Below are 27,290 nucleotides of genomic sequence, written 5' to 3'. Positions count from 1 at the left end.
GGAGGTGGAGGGACAGGCATTAAAACAGCGAGTGACAGTAGTGTTGTCCAACAGCAGCTGCACACAAACACACAGTGACATTCCTTCATGCTCGCACGGAGCAGCAGGCTTTGAAGAGCTGGCTGGCTACAGCCTGCGAAACAGCATCAAAGAATAACATGGCTGTGCTGCAAAGCACACACACAATTAGAACACACTGCCACAGAGCCTGTCTAACCCACAGTCACAACAAAGGAATAAATTAACACACACTCATACACACACACACATACACACACATGCAAACACAGAGAACAGCACAAACACACACAAACTATCGTGTCACATTACCATCATGCTTCAAGCCTCATTACCCACCAGCACACACTTTCTTTTTCTCCTACTCATAACTGTGCACACACATATTCAATACTTTATTTGGATCCCATTGAAACAAATTAAGCATTCACAGTGAAACAAATGAAGTATTCAAAAGCTGTGTATAACAAACAGAGAGAAATATACACGTGTACAACCCATACAGTTGAAGAAGCTTGAAGAAGGTGTTGAGCTTGAAGAAGGTGTTGACTCCCTCAGACAGCAGAGAGCTGTAGGCCTGACAGGTGATCCTCTGGCCATGGTGCTGGGAGGACAGGGGGAGGGACAGAGTACTGCTTACTGACACATCACCAAACGTTGTGTTCCTATGAGCCTGATGAGAGGTGAGAGGAAAACATTTGGTGAGTCTATTTTGAACATTCGATAAATCCGTGGCCAGGTTGCAGTTTAAATGAATTAAATAACAAATTCATTTTTTCTTCTGTGCTTTGACAGTTGATTAATTTATTCTGTGGTGTGTGTGTGCCATCAGAGCGGCACTGAAACAGAACGCTCACAGTGGTGCTGAGGAAAACATCAAAGAATGATAGAGGCCTCTAGTGGCCAAATGGCCATTTTATCATGGGCAGCATCAATGAGGGCTTCCACCATGCTTCCTCCATTTTAAAGTAGTCAAAGTAGTCAACTGGGTGGGGATTCCTATGGGTTGTAGCCTCAGTGGCGGTGCCCACGCTGTCACAGATCCTAGAATGGCACAGATATAAAGATTAAACCTCTATTATCTACTGTATCTCTGTGAGTAAAATGCATTATCCTCTCCTGCTTTCCCACTCCTTGCTCTTCCCCTCATATGACTTTCACTCACTACTCACCGTTCTTACCTGAGCTAGCTAGCTAACTAACGTCTACACGTAATGGCAGCATTTGATAACACAATTAATGCAAGTGTAAAGCCAACTCATGGAAAAGAGTTCACAGGTGAAGTTACAATTATGTTAACAAGATATTGTTGCCTAATCGTTGACGTTAGCCCATTTTGACGTAGCATGCAAGTCTGTGTTGATGAGAGCAGTCCAAAACAGGCCCCTCGTCCAGCAGGTAAAACAAGGCTTTTCAAAACTTAGGCCTATTGCTTGCCTGAGTAGGCTACAACTTGCTTTTGTTTTTTCAAATGGGTGCATGCAATCACGCAGTTCTTTGAATAGGCTATGGCAATGGGATAGACTCCTACTGTCTATAGGCCTTTATGCCCTAGGCCTACTACTAGTCATAACAATAATATCAATTGATATGATCTGGCAATTTGCGGGCGGGTTTTGGTACAAATTACGGGCCGGGTTGCGGCAGCTCTCTGTCCTGATTGGCAGGTTACAGTGCAGTCACGGTATTGTGGCAGGTGCAGACCGGGTGCGGTTTGCAAAAACTTTACCTGCACAAGACTGTAGTCTAGGGTCTCCATTGACTCCTCCGCGGCCCACAGACTGGCTCCCCTTTAACCTTCCCTCCCCTCACCTGGTTGGGCCCAGGCTCCAGGAGATGTTGGCCTGGGGGTTGCTGCTCCCAGACAGGCAGTGCAGACTGAGGTTTTGGCCCCGACGCAGCTCTTTCTGCTTGGCTATGATTGTCACACTCACTGCAGGGACTGGGGAGGGGTAGAGGGGTAGAGGAGAGAGGACAAGACACCACTGTCAACATACTGAGGCTGCTGATTCTGTCTTTGTAGCATGACTTTAGGCTATATCTTGAATGTACCTATCATCTTGAATGTACCTATCATCTTGAATCCATCTATCATCTTGAATATACCTATCATCCTGAATCCACCTATCATCTTGAATCTACCTATCATCTTGAATCTACCAATCATCTTGAATTCACCTATCATCTTGAATCCACCTATCATCTTGAATATACCTATCATCTTGAATCTACCTGTCATCTTGAATATAGCTATCATCTTGAATCCCCCTATCATCTTGAATATACCTATCATCTTGAATATACCTGTCATTTTTTTTATTTTTTTTTATTCCACCTTTATTTAACCAGGTAGGCTAGTTGAGAACAAGTTCTCATTTGCAACTGCGACCTGGCCAAGATAAAGCATAGCAGTGTGAACAGACAACACAGAGTTACACATGGAGTACCCAATTAACAAGTCAATAACACAGTAGAAAAAAGAGAGTCTATATACATTGTGTGCAAAAGGCATGAGGAGGTAGGCGAATAATTACAATTTTGCAGATTAACACTGGAGTGATAAATGATCAGATGGTCATGTATAGGTAGAGATATTGGTGTGCAAAAGAGCAGAAAAGTAAATAAATAAAAACAGTATGGGGATGAGGTAGGTAAAAATGGGGGGGCTGTTTACCGATAGACTATGTACAGCTGCAGCGATCGGTTAGCTGCTCAGATAGCAGATGTTTGAAGTTGGTGAGGGAGATAAAAGTCTCCAACTTCAGCGATTTTTGCAATTCGTTCCTGTCACAGGCAGCAGAGAACTGGAACGAAAGGCGGCCTAATGAGGTGTTGGCTTTAGGCATGATCAGTGAGATACACCTGCTGGAGCGCGTGCTACGGGTGGGTGTTGCCATCGTGACCAGTGAACTGAGATAAGGCGGAGCTTTACCTAGCATGGACTTGTAGATGACCTGGAGCCAGTGGGTCTGGCGACGAATATGTAGCGAGGGCCAGCCGACTAGCGAATACAGGTCGCAGTGGTGGGTGGTATAAGGTGCTTTAGTGACAAAACGGATGGCACTGTGATAAACTGCATCCAGTTTGCTGAGTAGAGTGTTGGAAGCTATTTTGTAGATGACATCGCCGAAGTCGAAGATCGGTAGGCTAGTCAGTTTTACTAGGGTAAGTTTGGCGCCGTGAGTGAAGGAGGCTTTGTTGCGGAATAGAAAGCCGACTCTAGATTTGATTTTCAATTGGAGATGTTTGATATGAGTCTGGAAGGAGAGTTTACAGTCTAGCCAGACACCTAGGTACTTATAGATGTCCACATATTCTAGATCGGAACCATCCAGGGTGGTGATGCTAGTCAGGCGTGCGGGTGCAGGCAGCGAGCGGTTGAAAAGCATGCATTTGGTTTTACTAGCGTTTAAGAGCAGTTGGAGGCCACAGAAGGAGTGTTGAATGGCATTGAAGCTCATTTGGAGGTTAGATAGCACAGTGTCCAAGGACGGGCCGGAAGTATATAGAATGGTGTCGTCTGCGTAGAGGTGGATCAGGGAATCGCCCGCAGTAAGAGCAACATCTTTGATGTATACAGAGAAAAGAGTCGGCCCGGGAATTGAACCCTGTGGCACCCCCACAGAGGCTGCCAGAGGACCGGACAGCATGCCCTCCGATTTGACACACTGAACTCTGTCTGCAAAGTAGTTGGTGAACCAGGCACGGCAGTCATCAGAAAAACCGAGGCTACTGAGTCTGCCGATAAGAATATGGTTATTGACAGAGTCGAACGCCTTGGCAAGGTCGATGAAGACGGCTGCACAGTACTGTCTTTTATCGATGGCGGTTATGATATCGTTTAGTACCTTGAGCGTGGCTGAAGTGCACCCGTGACCGGCTCGGAAACCAGATTGCACAGCGGAGAAGGTACGGTGGGATTCGAGATGGTCAGTGACCTGTTTGTTGACTTGGCTTTGGAAGACCTTAGATAGGCAGGGCAGGATGGATATAGGTCTGTAACAGTTTGGGTCCAGGGTGTCTCCCCCTTTGAAGAGGGGGATGACTGCAGCAGCTTTCCAATCCTTCGGCAGCTTTTCCAATCCGTCATCTTGAATATAACTGTCACCTTGAATATAGCTATCATCTTGAATATAGCTATCATCTTGAATCTACCTGTCTACTTGAATATAACTATCATCTTGAATATAGCTAATGCTTTCCTCCTCTATTAGTCAGGCCCATAAAGGCTAATATTAATCCACTCATGCCCAGAGCCCGGTCTGTAGGTCTGTAAGACTCACACTGGACTATGAGTTTGACAGAGGCATTGAGGACAATCTTGGCCTTATTGGTGGCATTACAGCGGTAGGTTGCCATGTTGTCACTGGGCTGGAGGCGCACAACTAGTTCTTTGGACATGCCTTTATCAGAGGGCACCTGTTTGGGGTAGTCTAATAAAACCTTACCATCCTGCAGTGTGGAGAGGAGAGTAGAGAATGGAGGACATGGTACTGTACAGACAGAGAGTCTTAACTGCTACAACCTATTACAACTTAAACAATCGCAATGTATGCTGTCATACAATACACACATGTACACACTCTGTACCAGTTGAGGGTTCCTTTGGGGCTTCCCCCACTAGAGAAGCAGATGAGGCGTATGATGGTCCCTGAGCTCAGAGGAACCCCTGGTGGAGGGGCTTCTAACCACACCTTCTGAGGAGGGTCTGAAAGGGGAGGGGGGAGGAGGAGAGATAGATATGAGTGAAGGGGAGGGGGGGACACAGACGAAGGGGGAGAGAGAGAGAGGGGAGTGTGTAAGGGAGAGAGAGACCAGGGAGGGAGAGAGAGAGAGAAATAGAGAGAGAGAGAGGAGAGGGAGGGTGGGAAAGAGTGAGGAGGTGGTGTCTGTATTGTTATAGTTATCGAAAGCACACATTGCTATTGTTGGGATTGTTACTGTACAATGCATAGTTAAGTTCTGGTTGTGCAAGGTTTGTTCAAAGTTGTACTTGTCATAGTCATTCAATAGAGATTCACAACAACCATTAGGGTTATAGGGTTGTTGTTGTCATAGTTCTATCCAGAGACTCACAGAAAACAATGAGGTTGTTGGACTGGCTCTTTGAGAAGTGTGTGCCATTGTTGAACGTCTCACAGGTGAGGGGCAGCCCGTTCTCCTCCCGAGAGACAACATGGGTTAGACATGGTTGTCTTCCCCCCGTGGTCTCCCTGGAGACAGGAAAGGACACGTGACAACGTCAGGAAGAGACAGGAAGTTCTAGTGTCCCTGAACATTTTCCTTGGTGATAAATACACAGTAAGCTGCTCACAGGAAATACAATAATAATACTGTTTTGATGATGGAAATTAGCTTTGTGGCTCTCTAACTCTTGTGCTCTACTTACATTGTGCCTGGTCCCTGATAATAAACAAACAAATAAATCACATTCATATGCTTCTTCCTGCAGGCAAAACCCGTAATAAATTGAATCAAACACTCATTTGCTCCTGTATGAAGCTAGTCATGTCTGTTTTGCACACCTGGTTTAAGGCTTTTATTGAGATGATTAGTGCAAAAGCCTTTTTCAGAGAGAAACAGACACAAGAAGGAATGCGTTCACAAAGAATCACCACTGAGGTGTCAGTCTTTATTAACCCTCAGACATATTCAGGCACATTAAAGCTGGATAGAATGCAGCTGTAAATGCTAGATCAAATGAAAAGTATTTCTCCAAATGAACAAAGAGCCGGGAAAATTGTTCTCTCAACTCCCATTTCAGCTTTTATTCACTTTGATCACATTAACATACTAAAAAGCAGAGAGAGAAGAATACAGGGACACTTTTTGAGGCTTCACTCATTGGCAAAGCCTTGTGTAGTATTTCATTTTTCTTTCTTTTTTTATTTCAGTTGAGAATAAGTTCTCATTTACTGTCACGCCCTGACCTTAGAGAGCTTTTTATGTCTCTATTTTGATTTGGTCAGGGTGTGATTTGGGTGGGCATTCTATGTTCAGTTTTCTATGTTTTGTATTTCTTTGTTTTGTCCGGGTATGGTTCTCAATCAGGGACAGCTGTCTATCGTTGTCTCTGATTGGGAACCATACTTAGGTATTCTTTTCCCACCTGTGTTTTGTGGGTAGTTATTTTCTGTTTAGTGTTTTCTGCACCTGACAGAACTGTTCGTTGTCATTTCTCACTTTGTTATTTTGTTTTAGTGTTCAGTGTTAATAAAAATCATGAACACTTACCACGCTGCGCTTTGGTCCGATCCTTCCTCATGAGATGACCGTCACAGAACTACCCACCACAAGCGGATCAAGCAGCGTGATATGGAGGAGCAGAGGGTTCAGGACTCCTGGACATGGAAGGAGATACTGGACGGAAAGGGAATATCGCCGTCCGAAAGAGGAACTGGAGGCAGCAAAAGCTGAGAGGCGGCGATATGAGGCAAAGCAGGCACGAGAGCTAGCATAGCAGAGTCGGTACGGTGGGATTCGAAATGGTCGGTGATCTGTTTGTTAACTTGGCTTTCGAAGACTTTAGAAAGGTAGGGTAGGGTAGATATAGGTCTATAACACTTTGGATCTAGAGTGTCTCCCCCTTTAAAGAGGGGGATGACCGCTGTAGCTTTCAAATCTTTAGGGATCTCAGACGATACGAAAGAGAGGTTGAACAGGATAGCAATAGGTGTTGCAACAATTGCTGCAGATAATTTTAGAAAGAGAGGGTCCAGATTGTCTATCCCAGCTGATTTGTAAGGGTCCAGATTTTGCAGCTCTTTCAGAACATCAGCTATCTGGATTTGGGTGAAGAAGAAATGGAGGAGGCTTGGGAAAGTTGCTGTGGGGGGTGCAGAGCTGTTGACCAGGGTATGGGTAGCCAGGTGGAAAGCATGGCCAGCCATAGAAAAATGCTTATTGAAATTCTCGATTATCGCAGATTTATCAGTGGCGACATTGCTTCCTAGCCTCAGTGCAGTGGGCAGCTGGGAGGAGGTGCTCTTATTCTCCATGGGCTTTACAGTGTCCCAGAACTTTTGAGAGTTTGTGCTACAGGATGCAAATTTCTGTTTGAAAAAGCTAGCCTTTGCTTTCCTAACTGACTGTGTATATTGGTTTCTAACTTCCCTGAAAAGTTTCATATCGCGGGGGCTATTCGATGCTAATGCAGTACACCACAGGATGTTTTTGTGCGGGTCAAGGGCAGTCAGGTCTGGAGTGAAGCAAGGGTTATATCTGTCCTTAGTTCAACATTTTTTAAATGGGGCATGCTTATACAAAAGATGGTGAGGAAAACACTTTTAAAGAATAACCAGGCATCCTCTACTGATGGAATGAGGTCAATTTCCTTCCAGGATACCTGGGCCAGGTCTCGCTGAAGTGTTTTAGGGAGCGTTTGACAGTGACGAGGGGTGGTCGTTTGACTGCGGACCCATTATGCATGCAGGCAATAAGGTAGTGATCCCTAAGATCTTGGTTGAAGACAGCAGAGGTATATTTAGATGACAGGTTGGTCAGGATGATATCTATGAGGGTGCCCGTGTTTACGGATTTAGAGTTGTACCTGGTAGGCTCCCTAATAATTTCTGTGAGATTGAGGGCATCTAGCTTAGATTGTAGGATGCCAGGGTGTTAAGCATATCCTAATATAGACTGAATAGTGGAACTTTGTTCAGAGCGGAGAGAGAATGAAGAACAGATTCAACGTAGTCAAGGTGGAAACTACACGGGGAAGAATAATATGTGTTCTTTCAGAATCTAAGGCTTCTCTCACAGATGCTTGTCATTGGGCACTCGAGATGTACAAATTGGACTGTCTGAAATCTGAATTAAGTATTTTACGTGTGTATTGACCTCAATTCAATTTAAAATACGTAAAGAAGCCACAGCAGGCAACCAATACATGTACTGAAATTACAGATGGTTTTACACAAAAAGTCAGAGTTCTTTCCATTGTGGTCCTCTATTGGTAGGCAAAGGCACTATAAAGGGAAAGCTAGCTGTGAGCTGCCCAGGGACACAAGTCGCCCAGGGACGTGAGCCTACCAGACGAGCTAAATGCCCTTTTAAATGATTGTTATTGTCGTTTTTATTGTTTCCTTTTACGATATTACAACAATGCACCCAGACTCGCATCCTGCCATGCCACAGACCCGCATCCTGCCCTGCCACAGCCCCACTCCAAGACAGACCAAATAAAAAACAAGGCTGCAAAGCAACAAAATGTGGAAAAATTCATGTGCGTGATCACCCCCCCAAATGCACCGCACACACAAAGATAGAAAAGAAAACAAACTTTTCATTTTACAATCTCTAAGCTGGAGATACCTCCAAAAGTCTTGTTTCTGTAAATTATACTTGGACTTTAGCTCTTCAAAAGAGGTAAAAGTGTTTTCTTGATTAACACAACCAATGTTCTTTATCCCTTTTCTATACCAATCTTTCCAGAAAACCATGTGTCCATCTATTTTCAATTTAAGGTTGTTCCATAACGAATCATTGCTTAACAAGAAAGGTGAATATCTCTCTCTCGTATGAATCTGGCTCCATAGATTTTTAGTATGAGACATTATTGGATTCTGGGGTCCCACATTTTGTTGACTCAAATAATCTGATGCTCCGAAAGGTGTCAACCAAGATTGACCTAGTCGAGTTCTCAATAAAGAGAGAGACTATTTGGGAAGCTACAAAGGCTCCTTGACACAATTGCATGTTTAGGGAGCTTTAATCCTCCCTTCTCAATCTTTGCCTCTAATATCACTAGTTTCATCCTGGCCTTTTTACCGGCCCATACAAACTCAGTAATCATTTTGTCTATGGATTTAAAAGTATAGACAGGTATGGATAGTGGTAACATGCTGATGACGTAATTCAGTTTAGGAGCTATGACCATCTTTATAACCTGTATCCTACCCCATAATGAGATTTGTAGTGTATCCCAGCTCTTAAACTGGAGTTGAATTTTTTTGTTCAATAGTGGGTCAAGATTTTCAGAAATCATGTTCTCTAGACCAGGATTTAACACTATTCCCAGGTACCTCAAGTTTTTAGGGACCCATTGAAAGCTCCAGCTGAGGAGCTCATTTCTCAGACAATGTTTTGATAGAGGCATTGCTTCAGATTTGGTCCAGTTTTCATATAGCCCGATATCTCTGAGAATCCATTTACCAGGTCCAGTAAAGGCGGTATGGAGAGTTGGACGTCTTATATTATTTGTAATATGTCGTCTGCATAAAGCAGTAGTTTATTCTCCCTACCTCCCATATGAATCCCTTTGATTGACTTACGCAGCCTAATGGCTTCGGCTAATGGTTCTAATGCTATAATTAATAGGAGGGGTGAGAGACAGTCACCTTGTTTCGTGCCTCATCCTACAGAAAATGGAGATGATCGTAGTCCGTTAGTGACTACTGTAGATTTGGGGTCATTGTACAGAAGTTTAATAATATTTTGAAAGCCCTGTCCAAATCCAAATGTATTTACAGTATAACGCAGGTAGTCCCAGCCCAACCTATCAAAGGCTTTCTCTGCATCTAGGGATAAGGCTGCCACTGAAGTATCAAAATATTTTGCCTTCCAGATGACATGCAATAGGCGTCTAAGATTATCAGATGAAGTTCTGCCTTTCACAAATCCCCCCTGATCTGGATTTATGATTTTCATAATGATATGATTCACCTTCATAGCCAGAATATTTGTAAACAATTTTCCATCACAATTTATCAAAGAAATTGGATGATAGCTTCCACACCCATGGGGATCCTTTCCCTTTCTGAGGAATAGGGTGATTACTGCATCACTCATAGAAGATGGGATCTCACCTGTGTCAATCGATGTGTTAAATGTTTTCAATATTTCTGGGCTAAGCTGCTCTGCAAACCTTTTATAGAAATCACTGAGTATCCCATCCAACCCTGAAGTTTTATCACTGGGTGCTTGTCTTATAGTTTTGGTCAATTCCTCCAAAGTAATAGGGCGGTCGAGCCAGATCCTGTCTTCCTCTGCTTGCCTGTCTGATTTCTGATTCCACCTACTTGCCAATCTGTTTCTCTAGATTTCAATTGACTGGCAAACAATTTTCCTGCCTTTTCACCAGATTCGTACCATCTCTGCTTCAGCCTGTACAGGGAATATTCCGCTTTCTTACTGAATAAAATATTCAGCTCATATTTGGTTTTCGTCAGATTTACCAGATAAATGTTGATAGGATTGGACCAATATTCCCTCTCCAGCATTTTAAGCTCTGTTTCAAGTTGATACATTTTCAGTTTATCTAGTTTGTTAATAGTAGCGGATTGTTGTATCATTACTCCACCTACTGTATGTACGCTTTAAAAGCTTCCCAGATATGTATCTGTTTCACACTATTGTTGTTTGTTTCAAATAATATCGTAATGTGTGTTTTAAGGAATTCACAAAACACCTTGTCCTATAAGAGGCTGGTGTTCATTCGCTAATATTTACAATTTTCTCTTTCTTCTCCTATTCCAACAGTCAGATCAATGATTGCATGATCTGTTATAGCTATCGTGCCCACGTTGCAAGAACCCACTTTATCTCAGACAGAGTGTGAGATCAGAAAGTAGTCGATGCATGAATAAACAGTGTGCCTATTTGAAAATAATGTGTAATTGTCACGCCCTGGTCTAAGTATTTTGTGTTTTTCTTCATGTATTGGGTCAGGCCAGGGTGTGGCATGGGGTTTTTGTATTGTGGTGTGTTTTGTCTTGGGGTTTTGGTGTGTATGTATTGGGATTGTAGCTAGTGGGGTTATCTAGCAAAGTCTATGGCTGTCTGGAGTGGTTCTCAATCAGAGGCAGGTGTTTATCGTTGTCTCTGATTGGGAACCATATTTAGGCAGCCATATTCTTTGAGTTTGTCGTGGGTGATTGTCCTTAGTGTCCTTAGTGTCCTGATGTCCTTAGTGTCCTGATGTCCTTAGTGTCCTGATGTCCTTAGTGTCCTGATGTCCTTAGTGTCCTGATGTCCTTAGTGTCCTGATGTCCTTAGTGTCCTGATGTCCTTAGTGTCCTCTATGTTAGTTTGCACCAGTATAGGCTGTTTCGGTTTTCGTTACGTTCTTTGTTTTGTAGTATTTGTGTTTATTCGTGTTGTACGTTATTTCATTAAACATGGATCGCAATCTACACGCTGCAGTTTGGTCCGACTCTCCTTCACACAGAGAAAGCCGTAACAGAATCACCCACCACCAACGGACCAAGCAGCGTGTCAACAGGCAGGAGCAGCCCAAAGAGGAGATGCGCTATAAGGATTTCTGGACATGGGAGGAAATCCTAAACGGAGAAGGACCCTGGGCTCAGCCTGGAGAGGCTGGAGGCGGCGAGAGCGAAGAGGCACCGTTATGAGGAGGCAGCACGGCGACTCGGAAGGAAGCCTGAGAATCAGCCCCAAAAATGTCTTTGGGGGGGGGGGCTCAGGGAGAGTGTGGCAGAGTCAGGAGTCAGACCTGAGCCAACTCTCCCTGTTTATCGTGAGGAGCCAAGGAAGAGACCAGAACCAGAGCCGGTGTTGGAGGTGAGCGAAGCAGAGACTGTGAAGGAGTTAATGGGGAAATTGGAGGAGAGAGAAATGAGGGAGTTGCTGTGTTGGTGCTTTTTGCATGGAATTCGCCCGACGGAACGTGTTGGGGATATGATGGCACCTGGGTTAGCGCTCCATACTCGTCCTGAGGTGCGTGTTAGTCGGCTGGTGAAGTTGGTGCCAGCCTCACGCACCAGGCCTCCTGTGCACATCCCTAGCCTTGCACGTCCTGTGCCAGCACTGCTCTCAAGATCTCCAGTACGCCTTCACGGTCTAGCCCATCCTGTGCCACCTCCACACTCCAGCCCTCCGGTAGCAGCTCCCCGCACCAGGCTTCCTGTGCGTGTTCTCAGTTCAGTACCACCAGTACCAGCACCACGCATCAGGCCTACAGTGCGCCTCGCCTCTCCAGCGCTGCCAGAGCCTTCCTCCTCTCCTGCGCTGCCGGAGTCTCCCGTCTGTTCAGCGCAGCCAGAGCTGCCAGCCTCCATGGAGCAGCCAGAGCTGTCAGCCTGCATGGAGCAGCCAGAGCTGTCAGCCTGCATGGAGCAGCCAGAGCTGTCAGCCTGCATGGAGCAGCCAGAGCTGTCAGCCTGCATGGAGCAGCCAGAGCTGTCAGCCTGCATGGAGCAGCCAGAGCTGTCAGTCTGCAAGGTGCTGCCAGCCTGCATGGAGCAGCCAGAGCTGCCAGCCTGCATGGAGCAGGCAGAGCTGCCAGTCTGCAAGGAGCTGCCAGTCTGCAAGGAGCTGTCAGTCTGCAAGAAGCTGCCAGAGCTGTCAGTCTGCATGGAGCAGCCAGAGCTGTCAGTCTGCATGGAGCAGCCAGAGCTGTCAGTCTGCATGGAGCAGCCAGTCTGCAAGGAGCAGCCAGTCTGCAAGGAGCTGCCAGTCTGCAAGGAGCTGCCAGTCTGCAAGGAGCTGCCAGTCTATAAGGAGCTGCCAGTCTGTACGGAGCTGTCAGTCTGCACGGAGCTGTCAGTCTGCAAGGAGCTGCCAGTCTGTAAGGAGCTGCCAGTCTGCAAGGAGCTGCCAGTCTGCAAGGAGCTGCCAGTCTGCACGGAGCCGCCAGAGCTGCCAATCTGCCAGGATCCGCCAGACTCTTCCAGATCTGCCAGTCAGCCAGACTCTTCCAGATCTGCCAGGCAACCAGACTCTTCCAGATCCGCCAGTCAGCCGGGATCTGCCAGAACTGCCAGTCGGCCAGGATCCGCCAATCAGCCAGGATCCGCCAGATCCGCCAGTCAGCCAGGATCTGCCAGTCAGCCAGGATCTGCCAGTCAGCCAGGATCTGCTGAAACCACCAGCCAGCCAGGATCTGGTAGATCTACCTACCTGCCTGAGCTTCCTCTCACTCCCGAGCTTTCTCTCACTCCCGAGCTTTCTCTCACTCCTGAGCTTTCTCTCACTCCCGAGCTTTCTCTCACTCCCGAGCTTTCTCACTCCCGAGCTTTCTCTCACTCCCGAGCTTTCTCTCACTCCCGAGCTTTCTCTCACTCCCGAGCTTTCTCTCACTCCCGAGCTTCCCCTCAGTCCCGAGCTGTCCATCAGTCCCGATCTGCTCCTCAGTCCAGTGGGGTTCTGGGTGAGGACTACTAGGCCATGGTCGGCGGTGAGGGTGGACTATCCAGGGACGCGAGGAGAGGGGACTAAGACATTGACTGAGTGGGTTCCACGTCCCGCGCCGGAGCCGCCACCATGGACAGACGCCCACCCGGACCCTCCCTATTGTTTTGAGGTGCGTTCGGGAGTCCGCACCTTAGAGGGGGGGGGTTCTGTCACGCCCTGGTCTAAGTATTTTGTGTTTTTCTTCATGTATTGGGTCAGGCCAGGGTGTGGCATGGGGTTTTTGTATTGTGGTGTGTTTTGTCTTGGGGTTTTGGTTTGTATGTATTGGGATTGTAGCTAGTGGGGTAATCTAGCAAAGTCTATGGCTGTCTGGAGTGGTTCTCAATCAGAGGCAGGTGTTTATCGTTGTCTCTGATTGGGAACCATATTTAGGCAGCCATATTCTTTGAGTTTGTCGTGGGTGATTGTCCTTAGTGTCCTGATGTCCTTAGTGTCCTGATGTCCTTAGTGTCCTGATGTCCTTAGTGTCCTCTATGTTAGTTTGCACCAGTATAGGCTGTTTCGGTTTTCGTTACGTTCTTTGTTTTGTAGTGTTTGTGTTTATTCGTGTTGTACGTTATTTCATTAAACATGGATCGCAATCTACACGCTGCAGTTTGGTCCGACTCTCCTTCACACAGAGAAAGCCGTAACAGTAATAGTGAGCGGTTGGATTGATCAATCTCCATATTTCATAAAGACCAACATCTTTACAGTGTTTTAATTGCTTCTTGAGTTTTTGAGGCCCTGGTTAGACCAGTTTTTTTATTTATCTAAATAAGCATCAGAGCCTGATTATAAACCCCCCCCCCCCCCCTAGTATCAGACAAAAATCACCGAAATCCAGTATTATTTTGTTAAATTTGAGGAAGGAGTGTGGGTCCTCCTCATTTGTGTAACGTCTGCTTCCAACGCACACCTTCCAAACACGTAGATCGCCTGAACGCAGCTCACTTTCCAGCCCACTTTCTAGCTCACACTATCAAACACTTAGATACCCTGAACGCAGCTCACTCTCCAGATCCCAATCACCTGAATTCTAATCACCTGTTCACACACCTGAATGCCATTATCACACACTATTTAGTTCAGTTCTTTGCACCCCATCACTGTGAGGTATTGTTTGTTTTGTGACATCTTTCAGAGCGCTGGGTTTCCTGTGATTTACGCCTCCCATGTATGATAGTTTTGGCCTGCCTCAATAACGACACCTTTTGCCTATACCCTACCTGTACTTTAGCCTATCGGATTTCCTGTTATCAACCTATTGCCTGATCTCCCGGAGTACATTACTAGCCTTTTCCCTGCCTGTACTGTTGCCCTTTTGGACCCCTGTGTATGACCTTCTGCCTGCCACTGGACCCAGCTACCTGCCTCCTCCTGTGGTCCTTTACAATAAACACCTGCTGCACCCTGTGCTTGAAACCAGCTCTCTGTCTCCCCTTGTGTTCATTAGAATTTGGGGCATGAATATTTCCCAATATTATATTTTATCCTGAAAGCAAAGTAAAATCAAGATTCGTCCCTCTTTGTCGTTAAATTATTTTTCCACTTGAACATGTATACCTTTGGAAAATAGAATAAAAACACCTATTTTTTGGGGGTTGAATGTATTATGTCTCCCACCCTAGGAGCATCCTTTTCCAGTAGGTGGTTCTTGGAGCATAATCACGTCTGAGTGTTTTTGTTTAAGACAATTCAATGCCATAAGTCTATTTAAATATGAACCTAGTCCGTTCACATTCCACAACGTAACTTTAATCACATTGGTCATATCAGAAAGGTTGTAAATATATTATTACCACAACATGACGAGTGTTAGAATATTTTAAATCGATGCGTTTCTGATAGCCACTGCTTAGCAAATCAATGAAAGTGAACGACTGGTACTACCCCCCCCACCTAGAACACCAAACTTTCCATAGAACAAATATGTCATAAACACAGCAGGGTACAACAAAAATGTACGTACAAAATGTTTAAAACTCACTACCCCTAAACCAGGCTTTCGTCCGTGTGAAGTGTCTGAGGTCTTCCGAGCGATGAAGCTCCAACTAGAATTACCATGTTTACCAACGCCAAATATAGGCATGACCATATACATTTTGAAATGACATATATGACATGTCATAGAGATGACATAAATCAACCAAAACATCAAACATAAAGACAGGCTGATCCTTATTCTCGCAAAGACAAGAGATTACCTTTCTCGTGAAGACTGATACATGAACTGTATAACTCCAAAAGACAGGAATGTAAACTAAGGTCAGCCACAAAAGAGAGACTGGTGTACAGTGGGGCAAAAAAGTATTTAGTCAGCCACCAATTGTGCAAGTTCTTTCACTTAAAAAGATGAGGCCTGTAATTTTCATCATAGGTACACTTCAACTATGACAGACAAAATGAGAAAAAAAATCCAGAAAATCACATTGTAGGATTTTTTATGAATTTATTTGCAAATTATGGTGGAAAATAAGTATTTGGTCAATAACAAAAGTTTATCTCAATACTTTGTTATATACCCTGGATGGGGTCTTTGACAATTTTTAGAGCCTGACACCGCCTGGTGTAGAGGTCCTGGATGGCAGGCAGCTTTGCCCCAGTGATGTACTGGGCCGTACACACTACCCTCTGAAGCGCCTTGCGGTCGGACGCCGAGCAATTGCCGTACCAGGCAGTGATGCAACCGGTGCTCTCGATGTTGCAGCTGTAGAACCTTTTGAGAATCTCAGGACCCATGCCAAATCTTTTTAGTTTCCTGAGGGGGAATAGGCTTTGTCGTGCCCTCTTCACGACTGTCTTGGTGTGTTTGGACAAATCTAGTTTGTTGATGATGTGGACACTGAGGAATTTGAAGCTCTCAACCTGCTCCACTACAGCCTCGCCGATGAGAATGGGGATGTGCTCGGTGCTCCTTTTCCTGTAGTCCACAATCATTTCCTTAGTCTTGGTTACAATGAAGGATAGGTTGTTATTCTGGCACCACCCGGCCAGGTCTCTGACCTCCTCCCTATAGGCTGTCTCGTTGTTGTCGGTGATCAGGCCTACCACTGTTGTGTCGTCAGCAAACTTAATGATGGTGTTGGAGTCGTGCCTGGCCATGCAGTCGTGGGTGAACAGGGAGCACAGGAGGGCGCACCCCTGGGGAGATCCAGTGTTGAGGATCAGCGTGGCAGATGTGTTGCTACCTACCCTCACCACCTGGGGGCGGCCTGTCAGGAAGTCCAGGATCCAGTTGCAGAGGGAGGTGTTTAGTCCCAGGATCCTTAGCTTAGTGATGAGCTTTGAAGGTATTATGGTGTTGAACGCTGAGCTGTTATCAATGAATAGCATTCTCACATAGGTGTTCCTTTTGTCCAGGTGGGAAAGGGCAGTGTGGAGTGCAATAGAGATTGTATCATCTGTGGATCTGTTTGGGGGGAATGCAAATTGGATTGGGTCTAGGGTTTCTGGGATAATGTTGTTGATGTGAGCCATTACCAGCCTTTCAAAGCACTTCATGGCTATGGACATGAGTGCTACAGGTCTGTAGTCATTTAGGCAGGTTGCCTTTGTGTTCTTGGGCACCGGGACTATGGTGGTCTGCTTGAAGCATGTTGGTATTACAGACTCAATCAGGGACATGTTGAAAATGTCAGTGAAGACACCTGCCAGTTGGTCAGCACATGCCCGGAGCACACGTCCTGGTAATCCGTCTGGCCCCGCAGCCTTGTGAATGTTGACCTGTATAAAGGTCTTACTCACGTCGGCTATGGAGAGCGTGATCACACAGTCGTCCGGAACAGCTGATGCTCTCATGCATGCCTCAGTGTTGCTTGCCTCAAAGCGAACATAGAAGTGATTTAGCTCGTCTGGTAGGCTCGTGTCACTTGGCAGCTTGCGGCTGTGCTTCCCTTTATAGTCTGTAATAGTTTGCAAGCCCTGCCACATCGGACGAGCGTCGGAGCCAGTGTAGTATGATTCAACTTAGCCCTGTATTGACGCTTTGCCTGTTTGATGGCTCGTCGCAGGGCATAGTGGGATTTCTTGTAAGCTTCCGAGTCCCGCACCTTGAAAGCGACAGCTCTACCATTTAGCTCAGTACGAATGTTGCCTGTAATCTATGGCTTCTGGTTGGGATATATACGTACAGTCACTATGGGGACGACGTCCTCAATGCACTTATTGATAAAGCCAGTGACTGATGTGGTGTATTCCTCAATGTCATCGGAAGAATCCCGGAACATGTTCCAGTCTGTGCTAGCAAAGCAGTCCTGTAGTTTAGCTTCTGCTTCATCTGACCATTTTTTTATTGGCCCGAGTCACTGGTGCTTCCTGCTTTAATTTTTGCTTGTAAGCAGCAATCAGGAGGATAGAGTTGTGGTCGGATTTACCAAATGGGGGGCGAGGGAGAGCTTTGTACGCATCTCTGTGTGTGGAGTGCAGGTGATCTAGAATTGTTTTCCCTCTGGTTGCACATTTAACATGTTGATAGAGATTTGGTAGAACTGATTTAAGTTTTAAGTAGAACTGATTTAAGAACGTGTCGGGGATATGATGGCACCTGGGTTAGCGCTCCATACTCGTCCTGAGGTGCGTGTTAGTCGGCTGGTGAAGTTGGTGCCAGCCTCACGCACCAGGCCTCCTGTGCACATCCCTAGCCTTGCACGTCCTGTGCCAGCACTGCTCTCAAGATCTCCAGTACGCCTTCACGGTCTAGCCCATCCTGTGCCACCTCCACACTCCAGCCCTCCGGTAGCAGCTCCCCGCACCAGGCTTCCTGTGCGTGTTCTCGGTTCAGTACCACCAGTACCAGCACCACACATCAGGCCTACAGTGCGCCTCGCCTCTCCAGCGCTGCCAGAGCTTTCCTCCTCTACAGCGCTGCTGGATTCTCCCGCCTGTTTAACGCAGCCAGAGCCTTCCTTCTCTCCTGCGCTGCCGGAGTCTCCCGTCTGCTCAGCGCAGCCAGAGCTGCCAGCCTCCATGGAGCAGCCAGAGCTGTCAGCCTGCATGGAGCAGCCAGAGCTGTCAGCCTGCATGGAGCAGCCAGAGCTGTCAGTCTGCATGGAGCAGCCAGAGCTGTCAGTCTGCAAGGTGCTGCCAGCCTGCATGGAGCAGCCAGAGCTGCCAGCCTGCATGGAGCAGGCAGAGCTGCCAGTCTGCAAGGAGCTGCCAGTCTGCAAGGAGCTGTCAGTCTGCAAGAAGCCGCCAGAGCTGTCAGTCTGCATGGAGCAGCCAGAGCTGTCAGTCTGAATGGAGCAGCCAGAGCTTTCAGTCTGCATGGAGCAGCCAGTCTGCAAGGAGCTGCCAGTCTGCAAGGAGCTGCCAGTCTGCAAGGAGCTGCCAGTCTGTACGGAGCTGTCAGTCTGCAAGGAGCTGCCAGTCTGCAAGGAGCTGCCAGTCTGTAAGGAGCTGCCAGTCTGCAAGGAGCTGCCAGTCTGCACGGAGCCGCCAGAGCTGCCAGTCTGTAAGAAGCCGCCAGAGCTGTCAGCCTACATGGAGCAGCCAGAGCCGCCAGTCAGCATGGAGCAGCCAGAGCCGCCAGTCAGCATGGAGCAGCCAGATCTTTCAGTCTGCCAGGATCCGCCAGTCAGCCAGACTCTTCCAGATCTGCCAGTCAGCCAGACTCTTCCAGATCTGCCAGTCAGCCAGACTCTTCCAGATCTGCCAGTCAGCCAGACTCTTCCAGATCTGCCAGTCAGCCAGACTCTTCCAGATCGGCCAGTCAGCCAGACTCTTCCAGATCTGCCAGTCAGCCAGACTCTTCCAGATCTGCCAGTCAGCCAGACTTTTCCAGATCTGCCAGTCAGCCAGACTCTTCCAGATCTGCCAGTCAACCAGACTCTTCCAGATCTGCCAGTCAACCAGACTCTCCCAGATCCGCCAGTCAGCCGGGATCTGCCAGAACTGCCAGTCGGCCAGGATCCGCCAATCAGCCAGGATCTGCCAGATCCGCCAGTCAGCCAGGATCTGCCAGTCAGCCAGGATCTGCCAGTCAGCCAGGATCTGCTGAAACCACCAGCCAGCCAGGATCTGGTAGATCTACCTACCTGCCTGAGCTTCCTCTCACTCCTGAGCTTCCTCTCACTCCTGAGCTTCCTCTCACTCCTGAGCTTCCTCTCACTCCTGAGCTTCCTCTCACTCCTGAGCTTTCTCTCGCTCCCGAGCTTCCCCTCAGTCCCGAGCTGCCTCAGTCCCGAGCTGTCCATCAGTCCCGATCTGCTCCTCAGTCCAGTGGGGTTCTGGGTGAGGACTACTAGGCCATGGTCGGCGGCGAGGGTGGACTATCCAGGGACGCGAGGAGAGGGGACTAAGACATTGACTGAGTGGGTTCCACGTCCCGCGCCGGAGCCGCCACCATGGCCTAGTAATCCTCTCTCTCTGGTTGTGTGAGTCCTGCTTGCTGCTGTTGTTGTTGAAGAAATCTTTGTCTAATCCGAGGTGAGTGATCGCTGTCCTGATATCCAGAAGCTCTTTTCTGCCATAAGATACAGTTGCAGAAACATTATGTACAAAATAATTTACGAATATTGCAAAAAAAAACACATAATAGCACAATTCGTTAGGAGACCGTAAAACGACGGCCATCTCCTCCTGCGCCATCTTGTTAGTGCCGGAGGAGGTGTCTTCATGTTGTCTGAGCCTGAGGATGAGGATGAAAACCCATTTACTCCCACTTGTCCCCAGCAGGATTCTTCAGGTGTGTTTGTGCGCACGTGTGTATGTGTGTGTGGGTACACGCACATGTGTTTTTGTGTGCATGTCATGACTTCCGCCGAGGTCGGTCCCTCTCCTTGTTCTGGCGGCGTTCGGCGGTCGACGTCACCGGTCTTCTAGCCATCGCTGATCCATCTTTCATTTTCCATTGGTTTTGTATTTATTTTCTACACACCTGGTTTTCATTATTCTATTACATGTTCATGTTTTTAGCCCTCTGTTTCCCCCATGTTTGATGTGCATGATTATTTCTATGTTCAGTTCGGTTCATGATGGCTGGTTCTTCACCCGTGCGTAATATTTACCGTTGGTTATTGGTCAAGTGTATTTGTTTCTTGTGCCTTTATTTTTTTAGTATAGTACGTTGCTCAATCATTTTGCTCTTCTGCGCCTGACTTCATGCACCAGCTACACTCACAGTTATGCATCCCTGCATAACATAAACAAAGTCAATTTCCCTTTTGCAAAGTTTTAGGTTTTTTTTAGGTGACAATGGTGATTTCATTATAACTGGTTATGTATGCGGGAATCTCCACCACTATAAATGCTGTGAATAACGTGTGTAAACTAATGCCCATGTGCATTAGAATTGCCTTGTGGCAGCATCCCCACCAAATCCTGCTGCTGAGGATGAACCACTGTCTACAGAGCCTGCTGCTGAGGATGAACCACTGTCTACAGACCCTGCTGACTGGCATTCAGTTCTGACTGACAGAATTCTGACACAACTAGTTTGCAGAGGTACCACCTAACTTTGTTTTCCCAAGGAATGAAAGTCATGGACGAAGTTGCCACCACCAGTATTTCAGGAAGACCAATGGTGAGTGATGAAAAAATCCCTAGAAGTTGGTTGGTGTATTCTAATAGAAATAAATCAAATCAAAGTGTATTTGTCACTTGCGCCGAATACAACAGGTATTACAGTGAAATGCTTACTTACAGGCTCTAACCAATAGTGCAAAAAAGGTGTCAGGTGAACAATAAGTAAGTAAAGAAATAAAACAACAGTAAAAAGACAGGCTATATACAGTAGCGAGGCTATAAAAGTAGCGAGGCTACATACAGACACTGGTTAGACAGGCTGATTGAGGTAGTATGTACATGTAGATATGGTTAAAGCGACTACGCATATATGATGAACAGAGAGTAGCAGTAGTGTAAAAGAGGGGGTGGCGGGTGGTGGGTGGCAGGACACAATGCAGATAGCCCGGTTAGCCAATGTGCGGGAGCACTGTTTGGTCGGCCCAATTGAGGTAGTATGTACATGAATGTACCGTATAGTTAAAGTGACTATGCATATATGATAAACAGAGTGTAGCAGCAGCGTAAAAAGAGGGGTTGGGGGGAACACAATGCAAATCATCCAGGTAGCCATTTGTTTACTTGTTCAGGAGTCTTATGGCTTGGGGGTAAAAACTGTTGAGAAGCCTTTTTGTCCTAGACTTGGCACTCCGGTACCACTTGTCATGCGGTAGTAGAGAGAACAGTCCATGACTGGGGTGGCTGGCGTCTTTGACAATTTTTAGGGCCTTCCTCTGACACAACCTGGCGCAGAGGTCCTGGATGGCAGGCAGCTTAGCCCCAGTGATGTACTGGGCCGTGCGCACTACCCTCTGTAGTGCCTTGCGGTCAGAGGCCGAGCAATTGCCTTACCAGGCAGTGATGCAACCAGGATGCTCTCGATGTTGCAGCTGTAGAACCTTTTGAGGATCTCAGGACCCATGTGTCATGGCTGATGAAAGGAGCGGACCAAGGTTCAGCGTAGTGAGCGTACATGTTCTTTAATTAAGAAAAAGACGCTGAACAAAACAATACACACTACAAAACAAAACCGTGAAGCTTAAGGCTAAGTGCCATAAAGAAAGTCTACTTCCCACAAACACAGGTGGGAAAAAGGGTACCTAAGTATGGTTCCCAATCAGAGACAATGATAGACAGCTGTCCCTGATTGAGAACCATGCCCGGCCAAAACATAGAGATAGAATATCATAGAAACACAAAACATAGAAATGCCCCCCCCCGCCAAAGTAGGCAAAACCTGAACCTTTAGGGGAGGGTCTGGGTGGGCATTTCTCCACGGTGGCGGCTCTGGTGCCGACCCCAGACTGGGGAGCCTTGTAGCGGGCCCTGGACTGGGCACCCTCGTAGCGGGCCCCGGGCTGGGCACCCTCATTGTGGGCCCCGGACTGGGCACCTTCGTTGTGGGCTCCGGACTGTAGAGCGTTGCTGGAAGTGCCGGACTGAAGGGCACCTCTGGAGGCTCCGGACTGGAGGACGACGCTGGAGGCTCCGGACTGGAGGGCGTTGCTGGAAGCTCCAGGCTGGAGGGCGTCGCTGGAAGCTCCGGACTGGAGGGCGTCGCTGGAAGCTCCGGACTGGAGGGCGCAGGCACAGGACTCACCAGGATGGGGAGACACACAGGAGACCTGGCTCTGGGAACAGGCACGGGACTTACCAGGCTGGGGAGGCCTACTGGAGGCCTGGTCCATGGAGGAGGCACAGGATATACAGGGCTGTAGGGGAGCACTGGAGATCTGGTGCGTAGCCTTGGCACCACTCTTCCAGGCTGAATGCCCACTCTAGCCCGGCACCACCAGAGCGCAGGCACAGGTCGAACCGGGCTGTGGGGAGCACTGGAGCTCTGGTGCTTAGCACTTGCACCGCTCCTCTTGGCTGCAAGCCCACTTTAGCCCGGGCACGTGCGGGGAGCTGGAACAGGCAGCACTGGGTTCTCCTGGCGGACTGGGGAAACCATGCATAGAGCCGGCGCAGGACTCACCGCACTGAAGGTCTGGAGCGCCAAGCTGGCACAAGACGTGCAGGACTGGGGAGGCGCACAGGAGGCCTGGTGCGTGGGGCTGGCACAGTCTTCACCAGACGGCTAGCACGCAACTCAGGACGAGTATGGAGAGCTGACTCAGGTGACATCAACATGAGGGGGAATAGGCTTTGTCGTGCCCTCTTCATGACTCAGACTTGGATGGCATACAGCTTGCACAGGAACTGAAAAACTTGCCTGACCTGCCATTGAAGTCCATGACCCTGCTGGAGCTGCTGATATTCATACATGAAAGGGAGCTCTCAGAAATGTATCTAAATTTGTGGACTGCTCTCAGAATTTGTCTTACTCTTCTAGTGACCGTAGCTGAAGCAGAGAGGAGCTGTTCAAAGCTGAAGCTCATCAAATCCTGCCTAAGGTCCACCATGTCACAGGAACGCCTTAGTGGCCTTGCTGTCATCAGTATTAACCATGCAATTGCTGGGCAGATTTCTTATGATGATGTAATTGATGACTTTGCAGCAAGGGTTTAGATGGCAGTTGTGAAATTTAGTTTGTGTGTTTCTTGTTTGAAGTTTAATAGTGTAATAATCAGGTTCTCTTCTTTATAAATGTGTTATTCTGTTTGTGTATTTGTGTGATATAGGGTTTGTGCAATTTAGTTTTATTTGTGTTTTTTGTTAGCAACAGCGTAACAGTGTAATGATTGGATTGTCTTTCTATTTGTAGTTATATACTACCATTTGTTTCTATTTGTCTTTGTTACCTTTTTTGATATTTACAAGTCTTATTTTTGTATATATTTTTTTACATTTATATGGTTTTAAATGTTGTGCTTATTTATTTGTGTTGTTCCAAATGTCTGAATAAAAATGACACTTTTTTGTGTGGGGGGGGGGGGTGTAAAAAGTGGGTGTCGAAGTAAATGGTGGCCCCTACCTCTTCCACATTTACCACGGTGGTGTTGAGTTCCCTGAAGCCCAGCCACCAGCGGATGTGTACAGGTGGGTTACTGGTGTAGGTTTAACAGCACAGGGTCACCTCCTCCCCCTCTCTTGCCTCGAACGACCCCAGCACCATCACCTTCTTTGGCTCAACTGAAACATGCACGCACGCGCACGCACGCACACACACACACACACACACACACAGTAAATTCAGTCAATAAAGTGCTCTGTGTCAGGATCAATATTTTATAGCAAGGATGGAAAGAATGGATTTGTAGGTAAAGGAAGAAGTAAAGAAACGATCTCTAGTCCATCAACATCACTTTAAGAAGTCTTGTCCTCTAGGAATAGGTAGGAGGAAACATGGCTTTTACATGGGATAGGAGAGGAAGAAGAGAGGGGTTTTGACCGTTGACTGACGCAGAAAGTCAGCAAGTGTTGGCGTGAAGGAAGAGTTGGTGTGATGCGAAGGAAGTTTCATTCTCTTTTTGTTTTCCAGTCGTGGTAGTAGAGGAATCTCCAATGCAGTGAAGAGAAAATGCATCATTTATTACCTGGCATTACTATCGCCACAGAAAGTGCCGGCTTTATTGCCTTTGGATTGTGCATTGAAGCGATTCAGTTAAATTAGCTCACTGTAAAAGACCAAGCTGGGATTCAAATGAGTTTCTGTGTGAAATATGGGTACGGGTCATAATTCCCATTAGTTTCATTAATGAAATTGATATTAGAGTTTGTGTTAATGCAGAATTAGTTTCAGTATTGGAGCTAGGACTAATGTTAATGTCATTGTGATTGGGATGAATGCTATTGAAAATAACTTTAATGATTGGGTTAACAAACATTTGAATAAACACAAACATTCCATCGCTTTTGTGTCTGTGTGTGTGTTCTAGCATTCAAGTGCATGTATCTCTTAGCAGTCGGGGACTCACAGAGGACAGTGATCTTAAGGTTGTCGGACAGAGGGACAGGGGTCACCTGGTTGACACTTTCACAGTGCAGCTCGGCCTGGTTGTCCTGTGGTTTAACCTGCAGGGTCAGGTGGCTGATGGCCCGTCGCGACTCTGTGTCCACCTCCCAGCTGGTGGAAATCACCTCCCCATTCTGATCCACAGGACAGAATTATGAGTTAGTAAAAAGCAGACAGGACAGGGCTATGGGTTATTCACTAACATAATAGGTGACTGACTGGCTGCAGTAGGAAGGGAGTGAGTTCTGAAAGAGAGAGTACAGAAGTAGAAGATGGAGGAAACACCAAGAACTACTGATTCTAAGCTTTAGCCGAGTGTAGTCTCTGAACCTTGGTCCAGTGTAGGGTGGCCAGTGGGTTCCCTCCCTGGGACACACAAACCAGCTTCAACATGGTCCCCCTCTTCACTGGGCCTTCTCTGTCCAGACCCTGGATTACTGGATGCTGGGGTGGGACTGATGTTGAGAGGGAAAGAGAGAGATGAAGCAACATCTTGGGAAAGAACGGCAGAAAGTGAGGAGAGAGGAAGAGAGGGAGCAATAGAAAGAGAGAGGGAGAGATGAAGCACCAGAAACAGAGAAGATGACAGAAAGAGAGAATAGAGAGGGTGAGAAATATGCACTGGGATGAGCGGACACTTGGCTTTATGAGCAAGGGAGCATCCTTTCTACTTGTTGAGACAGGGCCAATAAATTGGCAACATTTATCCTGACTGCAGAGTAAGGGCTCTAGCTCTGATGAAAGCATTAAGTATTAAGGGAGCAGCCAGCTAGATCGACTCCATAAAGCAAAATAACAGATGTTTAAACAGTAATAAAGAAACGTTTGGAAATATGAATAAATTACAGCCTCCCTGAATAAAATATACAGTCTAAAATAAATTAGGGGAGGGCTAGCCTTTGTTATTGCTACAATGAGTTTGGGTACGCAGGCAGTGCAGGCGGCTGTATGTGGATCCTGGGCCGGCGTGACAAATTGCTACCTCACTAACAATCTGTCTGACTGAAAACGGACACGGTGCTCCAAGCTTTGATGGGCTGGCGTGCTGAGTAAGGACTACATTAGCACTTACTGTGGAAAGTTCTTGTTTAATACAGTGTAGGGGGGAGGGAGGGAGGGAGGGAGGGAGGGAGGGAGGGAGGGAGGGAGGGAGGGAGGGAGGGAGGGAGGGAGGGAGGGAGGGGAGGGAAAAAAGAAAGAAAGAAGGAAAGAAGGAAAGAAGGAAAGAGGGAGTGAGTGAGGGGAGGTGTAGAAGCATTTCCAGTTCTGGGCGGTGGTTAAAGTGTAGGAGATAGATAGAGACAGTATTTCATATGGACGGCTGTGGATAATATGGCGTGGGTGAAACGAAAACAAGGAGTAGAATGGGAATGTTCACCATTGGGTGTCTTCAGTAACAGTAGCATTTAATCAGCAGCTGATTTAGACCTGGGACAGAACCAGGTGGGTGGACTCCAGAACAATCAGTTACTGAAACTGATCTACAAAATATTGAGGAACAACTAAAAATAGCAAACAATAGGCTGGGTTGCCATATTGTTTCAAAGATATACTGTTTATCCAAACAAGACAAAGGGTAAAGAAGGAAACGATCCTTTGAGATGTTAAATCACCCACCCCTATTATGTTGTGTACTGTAGTTCCTACACCGTTGGAGATGTTATGGTCTCACAGTCCTGACAATTATATTTAGCATCAGTAGAGTTTAGAATTTGGGCTTGAGTTTCATTCCCAGGCTCCTCTGATCTGTATTATCAGAGTGTAGCAGGCTTGAGTTGGAGTTTGGATTGCACTGATACCAGAGGAATTGACATAGTTGAGTGGGTTGAATGTGACAGCAGTAGAGACGTCGATGCTTTCATGTCGACCTTTAACACTCCAGGTTGAGCGTTGGGATTGAGTCCCCAGTAGGTGTGAGTTCATCCGGGGTTGAAAGTCTCCCCTCGGAGTGGTTGCTCAGTGTGAGGATGTTTGCCCTAATGCCAGCCTGGGGTCAGGGTCCACACGTGGCTGGAGAAGGGAATAAGGAAAGGTAAAGGTGTCTGTGAGTCTATGAGGTAAGGAACAACAGACACTCACAATATACATTCATCACCAGGCTGGTCTCCAGGGCCCGAGGAAGAACCGGGTTCTTCGTACGACACGCCAGCTTCCTCCCGTTGTCCGAACTGCTTAAGAACATGAACCTGCAGGAGGTGGGGAGTGTGTGTGTGTGTTTGTGTGTGTGTGTGTGTGTGTGTGTATGTGTGTGTGTGCGTGTGCGTGTATGTGTGTGTGTGTGTGTGTGTGTGTGTATGTGTGTGTGTGTGTGTGTGTGTGTGTGTGTGTGTGTGTGTGTGTGTGTGTGTGTGTGTGTGTGTGTGTGTGTGTGTGTGTGTGTGTGTGTGTGCGTGCGTGCGTACGTACGTGCGTGCGTGCGTGCGTGCGTGCGTGCGTGTGTGTGTGTGTGTGTGTGTGTGTGCGTGCGATTGAGGGGTGGGTGAGGAGCATGGGGGAAAGGGGGTCATGGGGAAGGAAGGATTGGATGGAAGAGAAGAGTAGATGATGGATAACATTAAAGATCATGGCTTAACATAGGACACATCACCCCTTATTAACACTCTAATTGAGCCCTTGAGACCTCCATAAGAACAGACAGATTTATGCAATCTGTGGGGTCTGGATATCAAGAGCCACATAACCCCCCTGAACATCATAACAATGTGAGCATTACACCTCCAGACCCATGACAAACCCAAAG

At 47.1% G+C, this 27,290-nt stretch overlaps 1 long non-coding RNA gene across 2 annotated transcripts; it reads right to left on the bottom strand.

The window, feature by feature from the left end:
* On the bottom strand, positions 1 to 25,632 carry LOC109900921 (uncharacterized). 2 transcript variants are annotated; one of them, XR_004202491.1, is made up of 6 exons: positions 24,881 to 25,632; positions 24,513 to 24,684; positions 23,570 to 23,727; positions 1,748 to 1,960; positions 876 to 1,062; positions 1 to 691 (listed from the first exon to the last, which is right to left on the bottom strand). It is a non-coding gene; the product is annotated as an uncharacterized LOC109900921 (long non-coding RNA). The 2 variants fall into 2 exon arrangements; XR_004202488.1 differs by having other exon boundaries at positions 1 to 1,062; positions 24,881 to 25,631.
* Positions 25,633 to 27,290: the final 1,658 nt, after the last annotated feature.

This window comes from Oncorhynchus kisutch, linkage group LG2, assembly GCF_002021735.2.
Source record: "Oncorhynchus kisutch isolate 150728-3 linkage group LG2, Okis_V2, whole genome shotgun sequence".
Taxonomy (NCBI): Eukaryota; Metazoa; Chordata; class Actinopteri; order Salmoniformes; family Salmonidae; genus Oncorhynchus; species Oncorhynchus kisutch.
The sequence above is the reverse complement of the archived record's forward strand: the minus strand, read 5'-3'. Positions and strand labels throughout refer to the sequence as shown.